A 23355-nucleotide genomic window follows, 5' to 3' on the forward strand; every position below is an offset into this window, starting at 1 on the left:
CAGTGATTTCATGTAAACAAAACAAAGGAGGGAATTTCTCCTTTCGATCCCCTTTTCCTTTTCTTTTAAAATGGGGGCATTTGTCTCCTACCACTTGAAAGTGTCCAGAACCTCAAAATATCCCACCATGACCAGTTCAGCTTGACAGCAGTCTATTCCAAAATTCTTTCTCCACTTCTCTCTTAATGCTGTGGACCAATGGCCTTTATTTTGCTTTGATTTGGGGGCAATTCTTAGGACAAACTTACAAAGAATTACTTTTTATTTGCTTAAGGTATAAACTTCCAAAGCACCTGTGTGTTTGTAGTAGAGGTAATCTTCTTCTAATGGAAAAAGAAAATTGAAAGTGGTCTTGCAATATACTAGTGCTGGAGAAGGGTAAATATTTTGTATAACCTACACCTTTAGTTTCTGATGCTCTTTGTTGGGTGGCACTCTTTCTCTTGTGGAAATCCAAATTATACTGCTAACACAAAGCAGTTTGTGTGGATTTGATCTTACCATCCTGTTAAATGGTCTGCCAGCTCTTTAGCAGAATGAAGTATAAACATACTTATAATTCTTTTGCTTTTCCTGTCTCCTAGTGCTGCAATAGCTAATGGTGTTATGTAAAAAAAAAAAAAAAAACAAAAAAACAAAACAAAGCAAAAAAAAACCTTGCATACTTATTCCCACAGAAATAGAAATAATTAAAAAAACTTGTTCAAATGCCTTACAAAAAGAAAAAAAAACTTCCCCTAAAATAATAGAAAATTCACCTAAATAAAAGTATAGTGAGCAAGGAAAGGGTTTTAGTGATTGTGCAATCTATTCAGGTAAACAACTGTTGTAAAACATAACTTGTAATTTGCTATGAGTGAGATAGTGAAGACTGAATTCCAAATGATTTTTAGGGGGAAAATTTTCCAGATACCGAAAATAATAAAATTTGTGAAAATCACTTGTAAACTATTCACACATTCATCTTGAAGGACATCACCAGTAAATTGCACTGGTCATGAAATGTGGTACCCACATTTCCTTTTCTACAGTGAACCCAAGTTTCTCTCCTGTGAGAGGTTGGACTGCTTTGCATGCTGTTTCTTAATATGTACCTCCAAAGAGGAAAGTGCAAGACACACAGATGCGTTCCTCAGTGAACACCTTTAAGGATTCCATGCATTACAATTACATCACATAATTGTCAAAAGCATTACAAAATATTTCCCACTGGTGGGAACAGTATCTAGGAAGTCTGTGAGATGTAATGGAATATCAACCATTACACATTCTAAAGCATTCGAAATATAGAGAACATAGAGATTATTTGCTTTTCATCCTTTTTTATTGGATGGGTTCAAAGAAAAAGTTGTCTTTTTTCCCTCCATCTTTATTAACTTGAGTACTTCTTGTTTGCATTTTTTTAAACCAGAAAGTTTGATATATTTATTCAGAAAAGTGATTCAACTGCAGGAGCATGATCTTTTCAAAGGAAATCGAATTCTTTTAGTCAGCAATCCTGTTGATTCCAACTTTTATCATCCTGATGAGATTCTCTTGTCTGAAGCTCTTCATGCATTCAGGTACTTGCTATGATGCCTGATGTGGTCGGTGATGAAGGTTGCGATGAAGTAGTAGCTATGATCATAAGCCTCTTGTAGCCTAAAAACAACAGGGATTTTCTTTTCTGTGCAGGCAGCTATGAAGCTGTCAGAGAGTAACTGCCCATCTGAGAGGAACTCGTCATCTTTCCCTTGGACCCGAGTAGGACTTCCCTAGACAGGTCGCATCATATGCCTTCCTTTTACTTTGATCTGGTCCCAAATATCGATTAAAAGCTTTTTTGCCCCAAGGACAGAGCACAGGGTTGCAAATTGGAGCAAATGCGGACACAGATCTGTATTTTCCAGGAGTTTTCAAAGTGCAAATCAGAGCTCTGTGTCCTTCCATGGAGTGACCAAAAATAGACATCCTCTGTGGGTCCACTGGGAAATTGGCATTTATGAGTTGTGGAAGCTCCTTTGTTACATAAGATTACATTCTGTAGTTAGTGTTCCAAGGATCCTCAGTGGTGTTCACGTAAACCCCGCATCAGTGCAGAAGTCCAAGCTGTCATCTTCTCCTTTAATGTTGCAGACACGGGGGCTGGTATCAGGAACAATGACCACAAGGCCATGCTCTGAGGCAGCTTGTTGATAGCCAGACTTTTATATGAAATTTTGTTCTGTGCAAGTTAAACCAGACAGCCAATAAAGTGCAGGGTACATTCCACTCTCAGCCTGGGGTGGTAGGTAGATAGAAAATTTCATTTTACAGTTCAGCTCAACACTGCTATGCTCGAAAACTTTCTGGAGCCCGCCAAAGCACCTGTTGCTGGAAATCTGTTTTAGCGCCATTCTTTTCCTTGGTGAGGTTCTGAACTCATTAGATCTTATTTGCATTTCAATTGTTATTCCCTTTCCTGGTTTCTGGGAGCCCAGGGTCAGTCTCTAAATGGGTGTTCCTTAAGGCTCTGTCCTAAACTTTTCCTCCCTAGTCCCTCCCGAGGGTACTCTTGTTCCCCTTTTAAAGAAGGAGTGAAGGTCATCCTTCTTGAGTTTCATGTGTTCTGTGCATCTAGGGTAATTCGAGCATTTGGGCTAATATCCACTTATCAATGAGTGCATACCATGCGTGTTTTTCTGTGATTGGGTTACCTCACTCAGGATGATATTTTCCAGTTCCATCCATTTGCCTATGAATGACATTTGTGTATGAATGATGAATGAAGAAGGTATGTTTAAGTGTGTATATGTGTATGAAATATAATAATTTAGATAAAAATAAAACATAAAGTTGTTTGGTTGGTGACTTAGTCCCTGGAAGCTCTGGGGGTTCTGGTTGATTGACATTGTTCTTCTTCCTAATAGGTTGCAAACCCTACAGCTACCTCAGTCCTTTCTCCTTAGTTCTTCATTAGGGACACTTACTCAGAACAATGGTTGGTATCCATCTCTGTATTTGTCAGGCTCTGGCAGAGGCTCTCAGGAAACAGCTATATCAGGCTCCTGTCAGCATGCATGTCTTGGCATTTCCAAAAGTGACTGGATTTGGATGTGACAGTTCTTGGATTGCCTGTCCTTTAGTCTCTGCTTTACATATTCTCTCCATATTTCCTCCTGTGAATATTTTGTTCTCTCTTCTAAGTACTGAAGCATCTACCCTTTGGACTTTCTTCTTCTTGAACTTCACTTGGTCTGTAAATTGTATCTTGGTTATTCTGAGCTTTGTGCCTAATATCCACTTATCAGTGAGTTCATACCATGTGTGTTCTTTTGTGACTTCACTTATGATGATACTTTCTAATTCCATCCTTTTGCCTAAGAAGTCTATTTTTAATAGCTGAGTAGTTTTCCATTGTGTAAATGAACCACATTTTCTGTATCTATTCTTCTGTTTAAGGACATCTGGGTTTTTTCCAGCTTGTGGCTATTATAAATAAGGCTATGAACATAGTGGAACGTGTGTCCTGGTTATATTTTGGAGAATCTTTTGGGTATATGTGCAGGAGTGATATAGCTGGGTCCTCAGGTAGTACAATGTACAGTTTTCTGAGGAACTGCCAGACTGATTTCCAGAGTGGTTGTACCAGCTTGATATCCTATCAACAATGGAGGAATGTTCCTCTTTCTCCACATCCTCACCAACACCTGTTGTCAACTGAGGTTTTTATCTTAACTATTCTGACTGGTGTGAGATGGAATCTCAGGATTGTTTTGATTTGCATTACTCTGATAATTAAGGATATTGAACATTTCTTTAGGTGCTTCACTGCCATTCGATATTCCTCAGAGACCCATGGCTCCAGCTGCATATGTAGCAGAGGATAGTTTTGTGAGGCATCAGTTGCACTATAGGGCCTTGGACCTCTGAAGGCTTGATGCCCCAGTGTAGGGGAATGCTATGGTTGGGAAGCTGGAGAGAGGGAGTGACTGGGTAGTGGAGCACCCTTATGGAGACCTTCTGTTGTAGGGATGGGTAGGGAGTTTCTGGAAGGGAAATCTGGAAGGGGCATAAAATTTGAAATGAAGATAAAGAAAATATCCAATAAAAATGGGGAAAATTAAATCTAATTGTAATTTCTTATGTGAGAGACAGCTAATAAAATTCATACTGATTTTTTGATTCAAAAAGATAAAAATTTCTAGCCAAACTAAAAGTAAGTTATTGTTGAGAGACATTCAATTCTGGTTTCTCTGCTAACACCAACAGTAGCAATAGTGATAAGCACAGTGCTGAGGGTGTCTCTGTAATGCAAATTCATCTAGAGGAAGAGGAGTAGAGTCATCATTAGTTTGTTTCATAGTTCAGCTCCTCTTAATATCAAAGAAGTGTAATGAGAGCAACTGTACTGTTTCAGGACTTCACAATGAGATTGATTGATCTTCAATTGCCCCGTTCTTTGTTGCCTAAAATCCCAGATCTATGCAGAAATATGCATTTTTTCATGATCTAAATGGCCAGATGACTGTGCTGCCCTTTAGTTTATATTTTAAAAATTATAGAAATTCTGTTAGTTTTTATCTGCTTATTTCAGGTGAAAGTGTAATCCATGTTATAATAATCTATTGTTCTTATAACACAATAATCAATTATTTCATCCACTAAGGGAATTGATCTGTGAAATACATCCCTTTATACCCTGCAAAGTCTACTTTTAAATTTTCTGTTCGAGCTAAGTGGTTATCATATTATATCAAATATGCTGATAGTTATTTTCATCAAGTACCTAGTAGTTCCTTTGAGATATGGGATATTTTAGAGCCTAAAAGTTTCCCTGAGTTGTGCACAAATTCACATAGTTTACTCTTTTTATTCTATTTGTTTCATAAGTGGACAAACTCTATCTTCGGACTGAGGTCCTGAAACATAACGTGGGGAATTGTAACAGACGTGGCAGAAACAAAATATTCTAAAAACAAATTGGCATTTCACAATCTATCAGTCTTTGGAAAAACAGACTCTCAAATAAATGGGAATTTCCCCAAGTATCTCATACTGAGAGATACTGATGCCAGAGAGGAATATTCTCCCCCAAAAGAGATCTTATAGATCTAAAAACTTGCCAGACTCACTTGCAGGATGATACTGAAGTCCAGACAAGAATGGATGAGTGGTGGGGGAGGCAAATCTCTTAGGGATGCTTCTGAGGTTAATTAGACGATTGTGACTCTTGTTCATTTATTTTTTATTTTATTTTATTTATTTATTTGGTTTAGGTTGATTTTTTTTTCTTTTTTCTTTTTGGAGCTGGGGACCGAACCCAGGGTCTTGCGCTTGCTAGGCAAGCGGTCTACCACTGAGCTAAATCCCCAACCCCAGTTTAGGTTGATTTTTAAAGAATTATCTTTTTCATAAAACTTAATATTTTATTGATTATGTATTTATTATTTCACATAATGTATTCCGATCACACTTATTTCCAGTCTTCTCTGATACACTCAAACCATTGTGACCCACTTCCTGGAGAAAAGAATCAATTTCCATATTTAGAGTTTGCTTGGATATATGACAAAAACGTTTTTTCTGATTTACACAGACACACACACACACACACACACACACACACAGAGAGAGAGAGAGAGAGAGAGAGAGAGAGAGAGAGAGAGAGAGAGAGAGAGAGAGAAGAAAACGAGAATAAGAAAAATAAGAAAAAAATCACCTTTGCTTTATCTCGTTACTGGAAAATAAGCTGAAATAATTTCCATGATTACCGTTCAGCATTTTCCTTTATGCTTTTTTCATATTGCTCCTAGCATTACAAAAGTATATCACTCATCCAATCATGTTTGCATCATATCTTGTAAATAAATGCAGACAATTCTGAACCACTAATGATATCATTTCATTTTTATTTTAAATTTTATTTTCCTTGGATATTTTATGTATTTACATTTCAAATGTTATCCCCTTGCCCCCTTTCCCATAGCCCCTCTCTCCTCTCCCTGCTTCTATGAGAATGCTCCCACTCCCACACACCTACAACTACTTCAATGCCCTGGTATCCCCCTACTTTGGGAAAATGAGCCTTCACAGGACAAAGGGCTTTTTCTCCTATTGATGCTGCACAATGCCATCCTCTGCTACAAATGTGGCTGGACTCATGGGTCCCTCCAGGTGTACTCATTGGTTGGTAGCTTAGTCCCTGGGAGCTCTAGTGGGGTCTTGTTGGTTGATATTGTTCTTCCTATGGTGTTGCAAACCCTGTCAGTGAAGAACTGAAGAAAAGGTCACCCAGAGACTGCCCCACCAGGGAATCCATCCTACATGCAGCCACCAAACCCAGTCACTATCTCTGATGCCAAGAAGTGCATGCTGACAGGAGCCTCATATGTAAGTCTTCTGAGAGACTCTGCCAGAGCCCTACTGATACAGATGAGGATGTTTGCAGCTAACCATTGGACTGAACAAGGGGACTCCAGTGGAGGAATTAGAGAAAATCCGTTTCTTAAAGACACAACCTATTGAAATATTTCCATGGCCATTATTTAGTTCTTATTAGTTTGTAAGTTTTTATTTAATTCTTATAAATATTGTCTTGCATTATTTTCAGGTTAATAAATATTTTTAAAAGTTCACATTTTTTCAAACATTCATTAAAATCACCTGTTTTTAAATGTTTTAAACAAGTAAATAACGGTATAGACCTTTTCCAAATGCCATAGACATACTATTGAATAACTCGGTAGGCCAAAATTCTGCATCATATATTCCAACAATATTGATGTAATCACATCAGAAATAGCCATTTTAATTCCACTGCATATAGTGAATGAAACTATCACATATTCTAATGGCAGTTCACTATGGCAAACAAAAGAGGGATTTTTTCTATGCCTTCCCTACACATAACCAAGAGGTACACATATAAACATACAGATAACTAAATAAAGAAAAATGCTTATGACTATGCAATAACAAAAAATCAATTAATAAAAATTATGAATTAATTAATTAATAACGGTATTAAACCATTAATTTAAAAAACAATTGAATGTGGTTTACTTGATGTGATTTCAAGTCGAATTTTCAAAATTATCTAAATACTGTGATTATCACATTAGAATTGCAGCATACAATATACTATACATTGCAAACTTGATCACAGGCTCCAAATCCATTGGTAAAACTCTCTTATTTGTTTTTTTTTCCTAACAGCGTTTCATCTGCCATACTTCAGTGAAAGGTTATTGTCAAAATTCTACAAGAGTTTCTGTTTTAGTTTTAAAACTTTCACTCCTCCAGCTCCCCTTTGCACAAGCAAACTCCTCTCCTCCTTCTTCCCTATCCATCTCTTTGTTCTCACTGGCTTGCCCACTTTTAAATTGCATTGTTTTGTCACTTGCTTCTGTGACAATGGGTCTTTGGTAAATATTCTATTTTTAGAAACAAGACTGTACTGTCAGGGTTCCTAGTGACAAAGGGAAAGCAAATGAGCCTAAGCAAGTTTAGGCTCGATTAGATCCACAGGGAAAAATCAATGGCATGGAAAAGAACAAAGTTACCCAGGAAGGAAGTTGTATCAGCCAACTTACATACAAAGGAGAACAAAAGGACAAATCTGTGGGTTAGAAGTCTGCCTTAATGTCAACAGAGGAAAGGTAAAGAGCAAAATAAGAGCAATTAGCTGGATAATTGAAGCAAAACCAAACAAGTTTGAACCAATTAAATAGTTACTTCACTTGGAAATAATTAACTCGATTTGTCTGATAAATTTTTTGTTTTGTTAATGCCTTGTAAAGATGAGAGAGTAGTAACTTTATCTTCTTTAGGGCACGAAAACATTTTCTGTACTTCAGATATGAGTAAGGATCATTGGGAATTTTTCTCAACTTATGACACTCTCTTTGTATGGCCACCTTTTCCTTGGCTTGATTATCTCTCATATCTGGCTGTCTCCTATATTTTACTTATTTTTCTCTATCTTCTCTTGTATTAAAGCAAGTTAGGACCTGTAAGTTCTGAGATTATCAACATACATCTGCAAAACTGTGTTCAAGCTTATTATTAAATTGCTTCCTCTTCCGCACTTCATGCTGTGCCCAGTATTAGAGAAAACAGTAGTTTATTGTTTCTCAGAATTGCGTGCAATGAGCAGAACTCAAATTGGTATAGTAATATAACACTACTGGTCATTACTCTAAGTTTTCATTAGAATAAGGAAAACCTCCAATAATTCAAATAACTTATCTTAGGTCAAATGATTACACAGAAATTTAAATTGGAATTTATGTGTTGATGAGTCTGGACTCTACAAATCTGTCATAATTTGCTTACATTATTTGGTGAAGATTTTATATTTAATCTGCAACATGATTAAAAATAGTACTTTATTTGGTATCAGATAATGAAAATACATTTATTTCTTGTCACCACCAGGTTTTTAAACATCTTTAATATTCTTAATATTCAAATGTTTCTATTTATAAGATGAAAATATATCCTCTAATGCATTTTAGTTTTTCTCAGGAATAATCAATTCTAAAAGACAAATTTTCTAATGAAATTACCTCCCTGCTCAAAACTTCCTAAGGTCTCACTGTAGTTTATATTCACATTGCTAAAATGCTCGAAATAATGTTCACTTTTCTCTGTGAACAGATTTTAATTATCTACATTATTTTTATCAATTTCTAAGGTTAAACTGTATACTCATATGACTTCTGAGTTTATAAAATTCTACATGGAGCAGTTCATCCTCATAGTGGGTCTTGCCTTTTTCTTTCATCTTTGGATATAAAACCTACTTTATAATTGTATTGTAGTTGCTGCTTAGTGAACAATTATTTAGGGGTTACTGTGTGTGTGTCTCTGTGTGTGTGTGTGTGTGTGTGTGTGTGTGTGCATCTGTTTGTCTGTCTGTGTGCTTGAGTACATGTATGTGTTATATAGGTGAAGTATATCTGCATATATGTACGGTAGAGTGGTTCAGTACATGACGATGCACTTGAAGAGACCAGAGGAAATCACCTGTCTAGCCCTATAATTTTCTGTACCTTGCTCTTCTGAAATAGGATTTGTTACTCTATTGCAATCTAGACTAACTGTGAGTAAGGCCTATCAGTCCTCTTGTCTTTTCCCTTACTCCCACAGACATGGTGTTATAGATGATAAACTCACTTTTCTACATGGCTTCTGGAGATGTGAACATTTATCTTCATTACTTCAGAGCAAGAGCTTGTATCTACTGACTTATCTCCCCAATCTCTTATATTCTTCTCTTGCAGGGAAATACTACCTAAACTGATACACTTGATTACTATAAGCTTATTTCTCACATAGTTATGTAAAAATAGCAGAAATTACAATGTTATATTTTGCTTCATATTACATTACCTTATTTACTTCCTCATGAGAAGAAAAGCTTAAAAATATAAAATCAAGTCTTTAAAATATAGTAAACAAATATTCATTTTTAGAAGAAAGACTTACTAAAATCTTGTATACCATTTAAATTAGGAAGATTAATACTAGAGGCAGCGTGTGAAATTTAATTATTGCTTTTCATCGTGTAAAAGAAATATAGAAAATTTGACTTTACTATAGCTGGGCATAGTTTATAAATCATAGACTCAAAAGAGATGCATTTACTCAGCCATTTCAATGCTGAGGTCAACACAGAGACTGCCCTTTCAGTTAACGTCAGATGGAGGATAACGAATAGATGTTCGTCCACCCCAAGTTACATAACATCAAAGTAAAGTCAGCCAGGAACAGCAGAAGCCTACAAGCTAATTAAAGTACTACTTTCTAAAAATGGAAGTCAGTACAGAGGGCAAAATTGTCAAGAGCATAACTATGAAGGATATCTTTGCAGCTGGGAACCAGAGAGCAAGGAAAAGAAACCTCTCTCACATGCTGTTACAAGATACTGCATACCTAGACAATCTTGTCAAATATGAGGCCCAGGTTCATGAAGTTAGGAAGTGTTCGCTGTCAAGTAAGCATTCAAGTTCATGATAAAGTGCACCTATTCACTGAAGTTGCTCGTGTCCCTATGGTGTGCTAATACTTCTAGAAATACAGTCAGACTGTATAAACAATTTACGATGTCAGCAATCCTCTACAGTGTGTTCTGAATATGTGTTCACATTTTAATTTCCTACACTAAATAGCTTGTCATTCTATGATTGCATAAATCTTCCAATATTGCAAGGTTACATAAAATAATAGCATTAATTTTTGGATGTAAGGTATATATATATATAATTTCATACACAGTAGAAGAAAATTAATTAAATGAGAATTAATGTTTACTCCATATTCAATAAGTACAGTCTCTATATTGTATTTAGGAAGAAGGAGATGTAATAAAGTCTCTCCTTCTTAGGATATAAACCAGATAACTTAGTGTCTAAATAAATCTCTCCCACTAATTGCCCACAGATGTAGAATCAGTGCAGGAGATTTCACTCATGTATATTTAATGGTCCATAATACAGTAAATTTTATATATCTATATGACTTGTTCATGATGCCTAAATATTTAGTCAAATATTACTTGTGATGAATGATTGACAGACATTTTGGTTGGGATTAATATTTAAATTGCTGAACTCTTAGTAAAGGATAATTAGTGAATAAGCTTCATTGATTTGAAGGAATTATAACAGGAACTTAACACTTTATCCCTGGGCTCTACTCTCTCTTTTTCCTCAGTCTGCAGATTTTCTAATAAAATTCTCCAAATTGCTTCTGAAACAGAACCCTAACATATTTTTTAACATCCCTCCTGACTACCTCTCTATTTATTAGATCATCATAACAGCTAAGGTTTTAAGCTAGGAAATACTCTTGAAACTCATGGAAGGCTGAGGCAGGAGGATTATTGTGAGACATAAAGGTTAGCATGAAGTGATTACTGAGTAGCAGAATAACAGGTGAAAAAGTAAAACAGTGCAGAGGGAGAGTCTACCACAATGACATAACTGTTAGTCTGTGGGAATTAGTGCTTTCCAACAAAGATATTTAAATATTGGCAATATTTAAAATACAGAAGAGTATCCTTTCTGATTATGCAGAAGGAAAGGTTAAGTATGAAAGGATAAGTAGTAGAGAATACAGGAATCCACTGACTAACAGATAGAAACCAAACAGACTCCAAAGAACCAAATAACACTATTTAAAATGGGGTGCAGAGCTAAACAAAGAATTCTCAACTGAGGAATATCAAATTGCCAAGAACACCTAACGAAAATTTCAACATCCTTAGTCATTAGGGAAATGAAAATCAAAAGGACACTGAGGTTCTACCTCACACCAGTCAGAATGGCTAAGAACAAAAACTCAGATGACAGCAGATGTTGGCGAGAATATGGAAAAAAAGGAACACCTCCCCATTGTTAGTGGGATTGCAAACTGGTACATCCACTCTGGAAATTAGTCTGAAGGTTCCTCCGAAAATTTGACATAGGGTTATCTAAGGGAATATACCCAAAACATGTTCCAACATATTACAAGGACATATGCTCTACTACGTTCATACCATCCTTATTTATAATAGCCAGAATCTGGAAAGAACTCTGATGTCCTTCAACATAGGAATGGATACAAAAAACCTAGTACATTTAAACAATGGAGTACTACTCAGCTATCAAAAGCAATGAGTTCATGAAATTCTTTTATAAATGAATGGAACTAGAAAATATCCTGAGTGAGGTAACCTAGTCACAAAAGACCACTCAAGATATGCACTCACTTATAAATGTATATTAGCCCAAAATCTCAGAATACCCAAGATACAATTCACAGACGATATGAAGCTCAAGTAGAAGGAAGACCAAAATGTGGATGCTTCAGTCCTTCTTAGGAAGGGAACAAAATAGTCATAGGAGGTAGAAGGTGAGAGGGACTTGGGAGGAAGAACAGAGGGGGAGGGGAAATGGGGGCAGGACCATATATGGGAGGAGACTGGGATGATATAGAGAGGGTGAGGAAAATTAACAGACATGTGTAGCAATGGGGAATGGGGAACTGGGGGTAGACACTAGAATGTACCAGATGTCCGGAAAGCAAGAGGCTCTCAGGACACATTGGGATTGACATTAGCTTAAGTGCCCAACAAAGGGGAGTGAGAACCTGTACAGACCATATCCAGAGATTAGGCAAGGCCCTCATTGGGGGATAGGGTCACTCATTCTTCTCCAAAATTTTAACTCAGAATTGCTCATGTTTAAAGGAAATACAAAGATAAGGTCTGGAGCAAAGACCAAAGGAAAGGTCATCCAGAGAGTGCCCCAGTTGGGGATCCATCTCACATACAGACAACAAACCCAAAGACTATTGCTGAGGCCAAGAAGTGCTTGTTGACAGGAGTCCAATATAGCTGTCTCCTGAGAGGCTCTGTCAGAGCCTGACAAATACATAGGCAGATGCTCACAGCTAATCATTGGACTGAGAACGGGAAACTTAATGTAGGAAATTAGGTGAAGGACTGAAGGAGCTGAAGGGACTTGCAACCCCACAGGAAGAACAATAATATCAACCAACCAGAGCTCCCAGGGAATAAACCACCAATGAAAGGGTACACATGAATGGCTCCAGATGCATGAATGCATCCATCAGAAGATGGCCTTATCTGAAATTAATAGGAGGAGAGGCTCTGGTCCTTTGAAGGCTCAATGCCAGAGTATTGGGAAATGCCAGCATGATGAGGTGGCAGTAGGTGGGTAGGAGAGCATCCTCATAGAAGCAGGAGGAGGGGGGATTGAATAGAGGGTTTGAGGAAAAGAAACCAGGAATGGGGACATTTGAAATGTAAATAAATAAATGAAATATCCAATAAAATAAGTAAATAAGTAAACAAATTAAATTAAAATTTAAAAAGATCTTAATTGATATTTGTTTTAATAAAGATTTGAAACTATATCGTTTGGAATGAATTTTTCTTTACATGAATCTGAGGAAACTCATGCAAGTATAGTTGGTAATTAAGTTTGGTAGTCTTTCCTGAGTTACCTTCTGTAACTGTATAAGCTGTAAGCAAGTACAACAGGATCTTCATGAAGGAAAAATAAATGAATTAACCACTGGGACCAGACCTACTGAAAAATATAAATCATATCACCTGCTAACTTTCCCAAATACCAGAGAGAGTCCCAATTACAGAACAAATTCATGAAGCTCCATTCAAACCCTGTATGTACATATATTATCTTGGGTAATGGGAAAATATAAGAAAGTACAACACCAAATATTTTTACATAGAGGGATTAAAGAGAAAATAAAAGGACTAACCATATGATAAAATTGCCCTAAAATTGACTGCTGGAATTACAGTGTTATTTTTCTATATGTTGTATGTATCCTAGGCAGATAAAAAAAAGTCTACTCACCTCATAAGAGGAACAAAGACCACCTGAAAATATAATGCTACTTAAGTCTAGCTTGCTGAAAAACTGTGTCCAATTAAAGTTATTTACAGAAACTTAGACAACTTATAAACAACTATAGCAAAACTTAAACACTTGCACATTTTTCGAGTGGGTGGAGGCTCATGAGATTTTAAGAGTTAGCAACTGTTAGCTGACTATAAATCCCTGGAATGATCAAGCCTGATGATATTCTACACGTTTCACAAAACAATATTAGCATTCCTAGTCTTACGTAGGTCTTTTGAAGATATACACAGATGTCAACAAGTATAGAAGGCAATGGGGGCTTCATGACCAAAAGAAAGCTGTGAACAGACAATATCTAGACGTTTAAAGCATATAAAAAGTATTTAAAGCTACACTTGTACTTCAATACAGCATGCATTCAATTAAATGGATATGCTCATATGAAGCTACATATGTTCAGAAGCATATACATTTGTATAACAACCAGCAATCTTCATCCTGATGACTTTAAGCTTCTTTGAGAAACATATCATACACCTGTCTGAATGACTCATAAAACAAACACTTATTTTGAGATGTCTTGAATGCAATCAGATGTCTCCTTTCATGATCCAGTTACCTTTCAAATACCATCTATTTCTATCACTCCACTGAACAAATGCATGTTAAGAGAACACACTTACTTATTCAAAAGTTCCTTGATATTTATAGTCACCTAATGTATGTTCATTTTCCATTTGCCTCAAAAAAACAGTGAAAGATCGAAGTGCATATTACTTTGGGTTCTGATAACTTAAGATACCATTCATATTTCAACATTCTGATGACTTAGATGACTTTTAATATTTGAATATAAATTCAGAATACATAGAAAGTAGTAAGATGAGCAAACAACTTCCGCACAATCATTATTATATTTCTCAAAGTAATTTATATCATTTCAATTTATTCTAAAGATGTTCTAAATTACAAGCAAATCTTGCTATAGTCAGGCTTCAGCATCTTTTTTTTTTCCTCAACAGAGATAAGCGACTCCTGGTTTCTAATTCTGGTAGCAACTGGAGTCAGCTTGGAGTTCAGCAGCTCATTAGAGTGCTGTGCAACTGTGAGAAAATTCCTTCCTTGTTCCTCGAGGCTAAGTTCAAGTATATTTCCTCCCTTGTCAATATTGGGCATAATAGGTGGTTCAGAATGTACGACTCTGGAATGCAACTAGGTGGCATTTCATTTCATTAGCGATGGAACCCATCACAATTATGCCTGAAAGAGATACATTTTCAGCTCCTCCATTAGCCTGAAACAAATCTCAGCAATTTTTGTTTGTATGTATGTGAATATTGAGAATTTCATGAAAATGGTAGGACAGAACTCGGAATGGCTTCTGAGTTCATTCTTTGTGAGAAACAAGATTCAAGTTTCAATATATGGTAGAATGTGCAATCAGATGCCAGTTTCCCAAGACAAATTCAACATCTAGTGATTCTTACGAAAAATGAAAATGTTCCATAATCAACTATTTGCCATTGTTCCACATGAAATTAATCTCACTCAGAATTAACAGGATATGAGAAAATGTTCTATCACCTATGTGCTCTAGATTGACTCAGTGAGTAAAGAAAATCTCTTTATTAAAATATAATTATATTTTATGTGTTCTTTTGTTATATTAGTATGTCATGGCACAGTATTCCAGTGATTTAAACAGATATACATTGATTGGAAAATACAACTTGTATTATAAACCATATTATTCTTCCTATTACTGCATTGTTTTATTATTTAAGTCCAAATAACAATTTCATTTCTTAATCAACAAGTGGTTGCTTTTCACATGCAGAACCTACATTTGCATTAAAAACATGGCATTCATTTTATTTGAAATGAAATGAACCTAATGGGGCATTTTAATACATAATAATTTTATATGTATTAACACATGGGAATTATAAAAAATATTAAAAATATTATTTGATTTTTTAATTCTATGGTCATATGTTGTAAGATATAAAACAATATTGTAAAATGATTACAATCCTATTCTATCAAGTACTTCATATATAGAAATAAAATAAGATAGAAACATTGTAAAATTGTTGGGAAAATTAGACCAAAAAAAGGGTGATATTTCACATTGCAAGTAAAAATTGTTTTTTGTAAAGGCAGTTTATTTTGTGCAATTGTTTCTAAAATGGCATAGAAAGAAGGGAAACGATCTCCAAATTTACAGGTAATTACACACAAAAAGTAAATCCTAATGAAAACAGTGAAAATAGAAGGTGAAAAGTTAGGAGACAAAAAAGTGATGGAACTCTTGTTTGATGAGATCTCAAAACATTCTATAAATGTATTCCTTATAAGACAATCACTTTTGCTTTATGAGCACATATAATTTGTAATACTGTCAAGAAAAGGTATTTCATGCTAATATGAATCAAACTTAGTTATCTTAGTATGGGAAACAAATAGTTTAATTTTCTTTTTGGTCAGTTAATCAAAGGTCAGTTCAGATTCAAGTTATCTAATTCAGGATCCCTGTGACTTCTGCCCTCTGTCTGTCTGTCATGTGAATCTGAATCTGTGTGGAACTGAGGAAGGCTGTGTTTTGAATCTGTCTAAACGGTATCTGCCTGTTCCTGTGTGTAACTGTGTCTTCCTTGTGTTCTGTGTATATGTGTCTATAAATGTGTATCTGTTTATGCATGTGTGTGTGTATGTTCCATAATTTTGTAGTTTACATTTAAAAACTGTCACAGCAGATGCAAAAGCATTTTATGCTGGTCAAAAATTCTTTATGAATAATAATGAACATGCACATTTTGCCAAGTATCAGAAGCAAAAAGGATACAAAGAGAAATGCAGAATTAAAGAGAAAAAATATGTTTAGAATATAGCAGAAGGTCTTAATATCACATTTTTAATAATAGAAAAAAGTTCAGAATACAGCTAAATAATAGAGGCCTGAGCAACCATTTAGACCAATTGGATTCAATATATAAACAGAATACTCAATTCCAAAATAATAGGATACACAATTTGCACATAAAGCAATTTCCAGGATGGATCATATGTTAGTTCAGAGTATAACTCGATATATTATTAAGAAATGAAAATTTCTTTATTGGTTACAATGAAATAAAACTAGAAAACAGAGAAAAGGAACCTAGAAGAAAAAATATGGAGAAACTAAACACTCCTAAGAAAAGAGATAAAAGAAAAAGGGAAAGAGTTTTCTATCAAATTAAAGTGAAAATTTGACATAAGAAAATGTATAGGATGTGTTGAAAGCTTTTGCCAAAATGAAAATTTGTTATTATAAAAATGACATCTTAATGAAGTAGAAAAAGAACAGTAGATTTACCCTGAAGGAAGCAGAGGGAAACCACACCAACTAGGGGATATATAAGTACACATTAGCACAAAACAGAGCAGATCAATGAACCCAGTAATTAGCTAATCAAGAAAATCAACAAATTGTCAAAGTTTTAGCTAAATTGACTCAAAAGAGAAGAATCAAGTTAATAAATGCCAAAATGAGGCTATAAATATGAGGATTATTACAGACTACTATATACAAGTATATGCTACCACATTAGATTATCCAGTTGAAATGGGGAAATTCTGACACATATGCAAATACCAAAAATGAATTCTGTGGAAACAGAAGGTAAGAAGACAGTTTTTGGCAGTCATCAGTACGAAGTCAGTAGATTAGAAATCTTGGGAGGCATAAAAATAAAATGGAATGTAAGCATTAAAATGAATGCTAATTTTCTCACAGTTGTGGAGGCAAGAATGATTTTCATGGTGTGATACATCCCTGTCTTGCTGCCTTCTGGTTTGGTCTTTCTTTGGTGTCCACTGGTATCTAGTCCACTATTTATAAGAACTCAAATTATACTGGATTAATTTTCGTCCTTCAAAACTCATTTAGCTTTATCGTCTTAAAGAAACACAGGGAACAAGTCATACTGGACATCAGGGATTCCACAGAAGAACTAAAGGAGTCACAAGTATTCACACATAATGCAAAAATAGTAGTACTCAAGAAGAACAGAAGACAAGGTGACAATATGAGATAATTTTATTAAACATCAAAACAATGTGAAATAACTTTTAATCTTATTTCTCAGTTTCTTGTTTAATAGTGAATAAGACTGGTGGAGATTTTTTTTTGGCTTTGTTTTGTTTTCCTATGAGACCAGCACTAACCAAATACTAAGGCCAAAGAAAGTGTTTGAGCCTTTCATTTCTTTTATTTCACATCTATAAATGACTTCAAATGTTTCCATATTGAAACATTCATTAATTCATTTTAAGCATGAGAAATATCACTTTATATTCATGTAACTTACTTTGTATCCAGATGTTCTGAAATATGATATAATAAGTGATACACTATAAACAAGTTGGATTTTTCTACAACAAAGAATAATGCCTGAGATGGTTCACAAAGGAAAGAGTTTTCAGAAGGCTGGAAGGCTACAATGTTACACTCAGGGTAATATTGTGGTTGTTTTATTTAAGGATACAAACTTTTACCCTTTGGGCATTTCCCCACATGTTAGGAAGTAAGGCAGAAAAGGACATTTTTCCCTGTTCTATTCTTCAATATGGACACTTTATTCTTTAATTAAATGCGTTCTAAAGGTCCTGTGTCATAACTTCAGTAAGTTTAAGATTAGGATTTTAAAAATACGGATTTTAGAATGACATATACTGCCAGGGCATAACAATAACCCAATTAAACTGTTAAATTCAATGTACAAAGTAGACTAATATAAATTAAGTACTAAATGGCTCATATTTTAGCTTACCATTGTTAATCGATTTTTAGTCATAACAAAATGCAATCTTTTCTCCAAAACGTCTAAAATAGAAAATATTTTACAAATGAAGGTCCAAATTTAGAAACAACATATATGAATTCTATAGATATCTACCTAGTCAGAAAAGTTATATTCATGTCTGACAGAATTTTGACAGTGTAATCATGAAGGTGACCATTTCAAGTAAATTCAAGTATGAAACAAATTGTAAAATAAATCAAAACATAAATATTTTGGCCATATTGTGCACCACTGAATATCACCTAAATAGCCAGTTTTCTCCTTGCTGCTTTATTTTACCTTTGAGTATTTGCCTAATCCAGTAGTTCTATCTAACAATATTATTTCAACATTCTGGCAACTACTGAAAATACTACCACAGCACTCAGGTTCTTCACAACCTGAAGTTGTGATTGTGAGTTAAAATAAATAATTCTGGGTAGTAGTTTGTGAAGAAATTGACAAGGTAGAATAGAATATTGTATCTACAGAAAAATGTTATGACAGACTTTATTTTTAGTTTTTTTTTAGGTTTCTTTTGTTCTTTTAACAAACGTCTTTGTGTTACTCTGCGTGATCAACTAGAGGAAGAGAAAAAGACAGGTAGAATGTTAATGAAGGAAACAGGAACATTTTAGAATGAATCACCGTCCTTAGTAAACTAAAAGTTTATTAATAAAAACTTTCTGCCTTAGATTTTCTTTTATAGCTGTTTTTGCATCTTGTAGAAATGTGAGTAGCCAGCTTGTCTGAAAGAGGACTGTGGCATGGAGATATAAGAAACAAGTTTCAGCTAGGAATCACCAAAGAATAAGACTTAAAAAGGCAGGCGTAGAAGAGCAGATGCTATTTTAAGGGAACTTTGGAACCACATGTTTATTTTGGAATGACAATTACGAAACCACAGTATCTGTTTTGTCAAAAGATTAATCTGGAAATCGTGATAAATCAATGTCTTGCTTTTCTGTCAGTCACCTGTCAATCTGAATTATGTAATCCTTTTTCAGTCACCCGATTCAGACTGGATGTGTTAAGTTGAGAAGTGATCTAAGACTTAAAAATGTATTCTCTCATTATGTAATTCTACAGAAATCAAAATATTATAAATTAACAAAGAGGGATTACTTGCTTTGACAAATTTTTAAGTGTGCTGTACTCTAGAATAGTTTTGGCTTATGGGAAAGTAGAATTACATCTCAAAATCAACATTGTATAATACTATGGTTTGTTTTTGATAAGTAACAAAATATTTTGTATATAAATAATTGCCAATATTTCACTTTGATTTTATAATCTGTTATTCTTTTCTGTTGTGGACTTCCTTTTACAGTGTCAGGTTATAATGCCTCACCACTCAACAATACTGTGGGCTCATTTGATGCACATGATACTTTGAAGAGTGCAACAAAAGTAATTTTGTATGGTCCCCTTATACTGGAATTTACCAGAGGCTCGTTTTCTTATGTTTAAAAACAAGGATTTGGAGAGCTACTATAAGGGAAGATTATTGTATTTTATTTTTTCTAAAGCATCAGTATAGCATCACTGTGAACGATGGCTTTCCTCACCTGATTGAGTTAATATACAAGTTTCCCCTTGGCCTTTCTTTTCCTTTTGTAAAGAAGGGATCAAGTTGAAAAACAACTGGCAAAATTAATGAGATTGGATTCTTCTCAAGTGATGTTTATTCATTCTGTTAATTCATTTAAATATTCAATATCAGCATCTACATATGATATTTTTAAATTTCAAAGAATAAAGAAAAATTATTTATCTCTACATGGTCCTGCCTTTCCTTTTGTTTTAGTTTTTTTAGTTTTATACAGTAGGGTCATTCATTTGATGTCTTCAATCCTCTTTCTCCCCACCCCCGTGTGTGTATGTGTGATTTTGTGTGTGTGTGTGTGTGTGTGTGTGTGTGTGTGTGTGTGTGTTATGTGTCATATATCCCACTGTGTGAAGGCCAAAGTAGTGTACAAGTGTTGTATCTATCAAACCATAAGGAACTTGGGGATCAAACTCTAGTCTTCAGAATCCTTAGCAAGTACAGAAATGTAGCCAGTCCCATGCTTGTTAATTTTTTAAATCTAACATTTATTTGTATCGCACCATTGTTTGTATACTCAGTGAAATTTACCTGAAAAAAAAATCCTGTACTTTTCCTTTATGAGTATTTATCAATTGCAGATGGATTCCAGATTAGGGATGGAATTTTGTGTTTCCTCGGCCTGTCAGCATTGAGAATCCATCTACCTTAGATTGTGTACATGCTGCCACAGTTCTTGTGAGTTCATATATGCATTGGTCATGCTGTGTTTAAAAGTCCTTGTTTCCTTAGTGTATTCCATTCCCTCTAGTTCATACAATCTTTCCCTTCCTCTTCCTACAGGGTTTCCTGATTCCTGAGGAAAGAGACTTGATAGAGACATTCCATTTAGGATTGAATGTTCCAAAGTCTCTCACTCTCAGCATATTTTCTAGCTGTGTGTCTCTGTATTCATTCCCATCTACTGCAGGAGGAATCTTCTCTGAGGGTGGCTGATATCATTGTTTTTTATTTATTCTGATATCAGTATAGGAGAAGCCCATTAGGAGTCATTTTATCCATGCATTCCTTTAGCAGAACAAAAGTATTTAATTTTTCCCTTGGTAGTTGGCTATCTAGATTCATGTTCTTGGCCATGCAAAAAGTGTTGGTTATGGGGTCTGTGGTGTTTTGAATTTGTTTGGCTCATGGGAAGTGGTGCTATTTGGAATTGTGGCCTTGTTAGAGGAAGTGCATCATTGTAGGAGTAGGCTTTGAAGGCCTTTCATTGAGGAAAAGTCAGGTTAGTCTTTTCCTGTCTGCCTTCAGATTTTGAAGTAGAACTCTTGGCTCCTTGTCCAGCACTCTGTCTGGACACCATGCTTCTTGTTTTAATGAAAATGGACTCAGCCTCTGAAGCTATAAGTCAGCCCCAATTAAGTGTTGACCCTTACATGAGTTGTTTCATAGTGTCTCTTCACAGCAATGAAAACTTAATACAGAATCCTTCTTATGGAGTAGGCCTTAAATCAGATTAGATAATGAATGGTTACTACCACAAGTTTGGGTCAGTATTTCACAAGTCTATCTTGCATGCAGGTCATCATTATAGACATAAGGATTTGGAGCTGGGTTGGGGCTACCTCTCTTCTTTAGTAACATTCAGAGTATTTCCAGAATCATGATCATTAGGGTTAAAGGATCTGGGAAGACACCAGCTCAACTTCTGTGTGTTCAATGGCTTATATAAGTGTTCTCTTCACTAGTATACTGGGTCTTACTGTCAATTTGTAGACAGGCATTTATAGATTTGTTAATTGCCTAGGTTGTTTGTATGTTCCCATGGTTCACTTGAGCAAAGAACTCCATTTGATATAACCCATTTCCAATACTGTAATCTTTATTTAGTGACAAAATGTATAATTAAGGCTTTATATTCCCTGTTACTTTGGAATTTAATTTAGATCACCTTTATATGTGTATATATTTTAGGAAATATCTACTGTATTGTTTCCATACAACCCCTCAAATCACTCTTAATTTAACTATTCTGCCTCTATTCCCTTCCTACCATCTTCTTCACTCCCTACTCTAGTCTGACTTTCCATTTCCAGTCACCACTGGCCAGTTAATCCATGACTCTCAAGTCTATTTCTACATTGTAATATGATTTAGTCCTTCCTCTTAATCCCAGACTCTATACCTAAGCAATGTGGTTATACCCTTTATAGCCTGTTTCTTGAAGATTGCACAGCCTATCTCCGTGTCTGAAAAGTCAACAGCACATTTGAATTTTTGGATCTGGATTACATCATTCAGGATTACTTCTTTTGTAGATCCACTCATTTAACTCCTCCTTTCATGGCTTTCTTTATTTGTAACAGCTGAGTGTTTGGGGTTGAAGGTTCTATGCAGGAACCAGCTCAACCATTCTGTGTTTAATGAGTTGTATAAATATGGTCTTCAGCATTAGAACTTGTTAGTTGAGGGAAGAAAATCTATTGCCTTGAAAGAAGACAGGATTTTTCAGGGTTTTTCACAGGACTCTTTTGGCAAACAACACAATTGAATATAACATAGTTCTGGTATTAAAAGTTTCATTTGATGACAAAAGATGACCTACTAGTATTCCCCTTTTCTCATTATTTAAGGACTTCATTAAATTGCCTTCATATATATTTATGAAGTTTCCTCTGCACTAGGTTTCTATACCACTCCTAAAACGTACCCTCAATTGAAGCTCTCTCTCCTCATAAGCCCTTGATCAATCACATTATCCCTCTACTTTTTCACCTGATCCACCCTTTTCCAACTCCTCTGTCACAGACCAACCGTAAAATATATTGTATTTTTCCTTCCCAGGGAGATCTATATCACCGCTTAGTAGCTTTCTCTATTCCTAACCTCTCTGGGTATATGTATTGTAGGTTGATTACCATTTATTCAGTGACTGATATCTACATAGAAGCCAATATATATTTTCCTTTTTCTTGATCTGTGTTATCTTAATTAAGATAAATGTTTTTCTAATTCTATCTATTTTACAGCAAATTTTATTATGGCATTTCTTAACAGCAAAGTAACACTGCATTGTATAAATGTAACATATTTTCTTTATCCATTCTTTATTTAATGGACATCTAGGCAGTTTCCAATTTGGCTATCATGAATAAAGTATCCACAAACATCTTTGTATTAGGATATAAAAATCTTTGGGTATATGCCCAAGAATGCTATAGCTCGATATTGAGGAACATTTGTTTCCAGTTTTCTGAAGAAGAACTATACTAATTAACCAAGGAGAGGTAAATGTTTGTACTCTCACCAGCATTTGAGGAGGGTCTCCTTTATTCTACATTTTTGCTAGTATGATTTGACATTTGATTGATTGATCTCTGCCATTCTGACAGATGTCAGATGAAGTCTCAATGTAGCTTTATTTATATTTCCCTGATGAGTACAGGTGTTAAGCATTTTCATTTGAGTGCTTCTCACCATTTGTGCTTCATCTTTTGAAAACTTTGTTTAGATTGGAACTCCATTATTTATTGGATTATTTGTTTTCTTTATTGCTAGTCTTTTGAGTTCCTTTTTTAATATATCAGTTCTGTAATAAATAGGTAATTAGTAAAAATATTTTCCCAAA

The 23355-nt window shown here is 35.0% G+C and overlaps 1 pseudogene; it reads right to left on the reverse strand.

Annotated features, from left to right (window-relative positions):
* Positions 1-1454: 1454 nt before the first annotated feature.
* Esd-ps4 (esterase D, pseudogene 4) lies at positions 1455-2375 on the reverse strand (annotated as a pseudogene).
* Positions 2376-23355: the final 20980 nt, after the last annotated feature.

The sequence above is a fragment of the Rattus norvegicus genome, chromosome 14 (genome assembly GCF_021556685.1).
Source record: "Rattus norvegicus strain SHRSP/BbbUtx chromosome 14, alternate assembly SHRSP_T2T, whole genome shotgun sequence".
Taxonomy (NCBI): domain Eukaryota; kingdom Metazoa; phylum Chordata; class Mammalia; order Rodentia; family Muridae; genus Rattus; species Rattus norvegicus.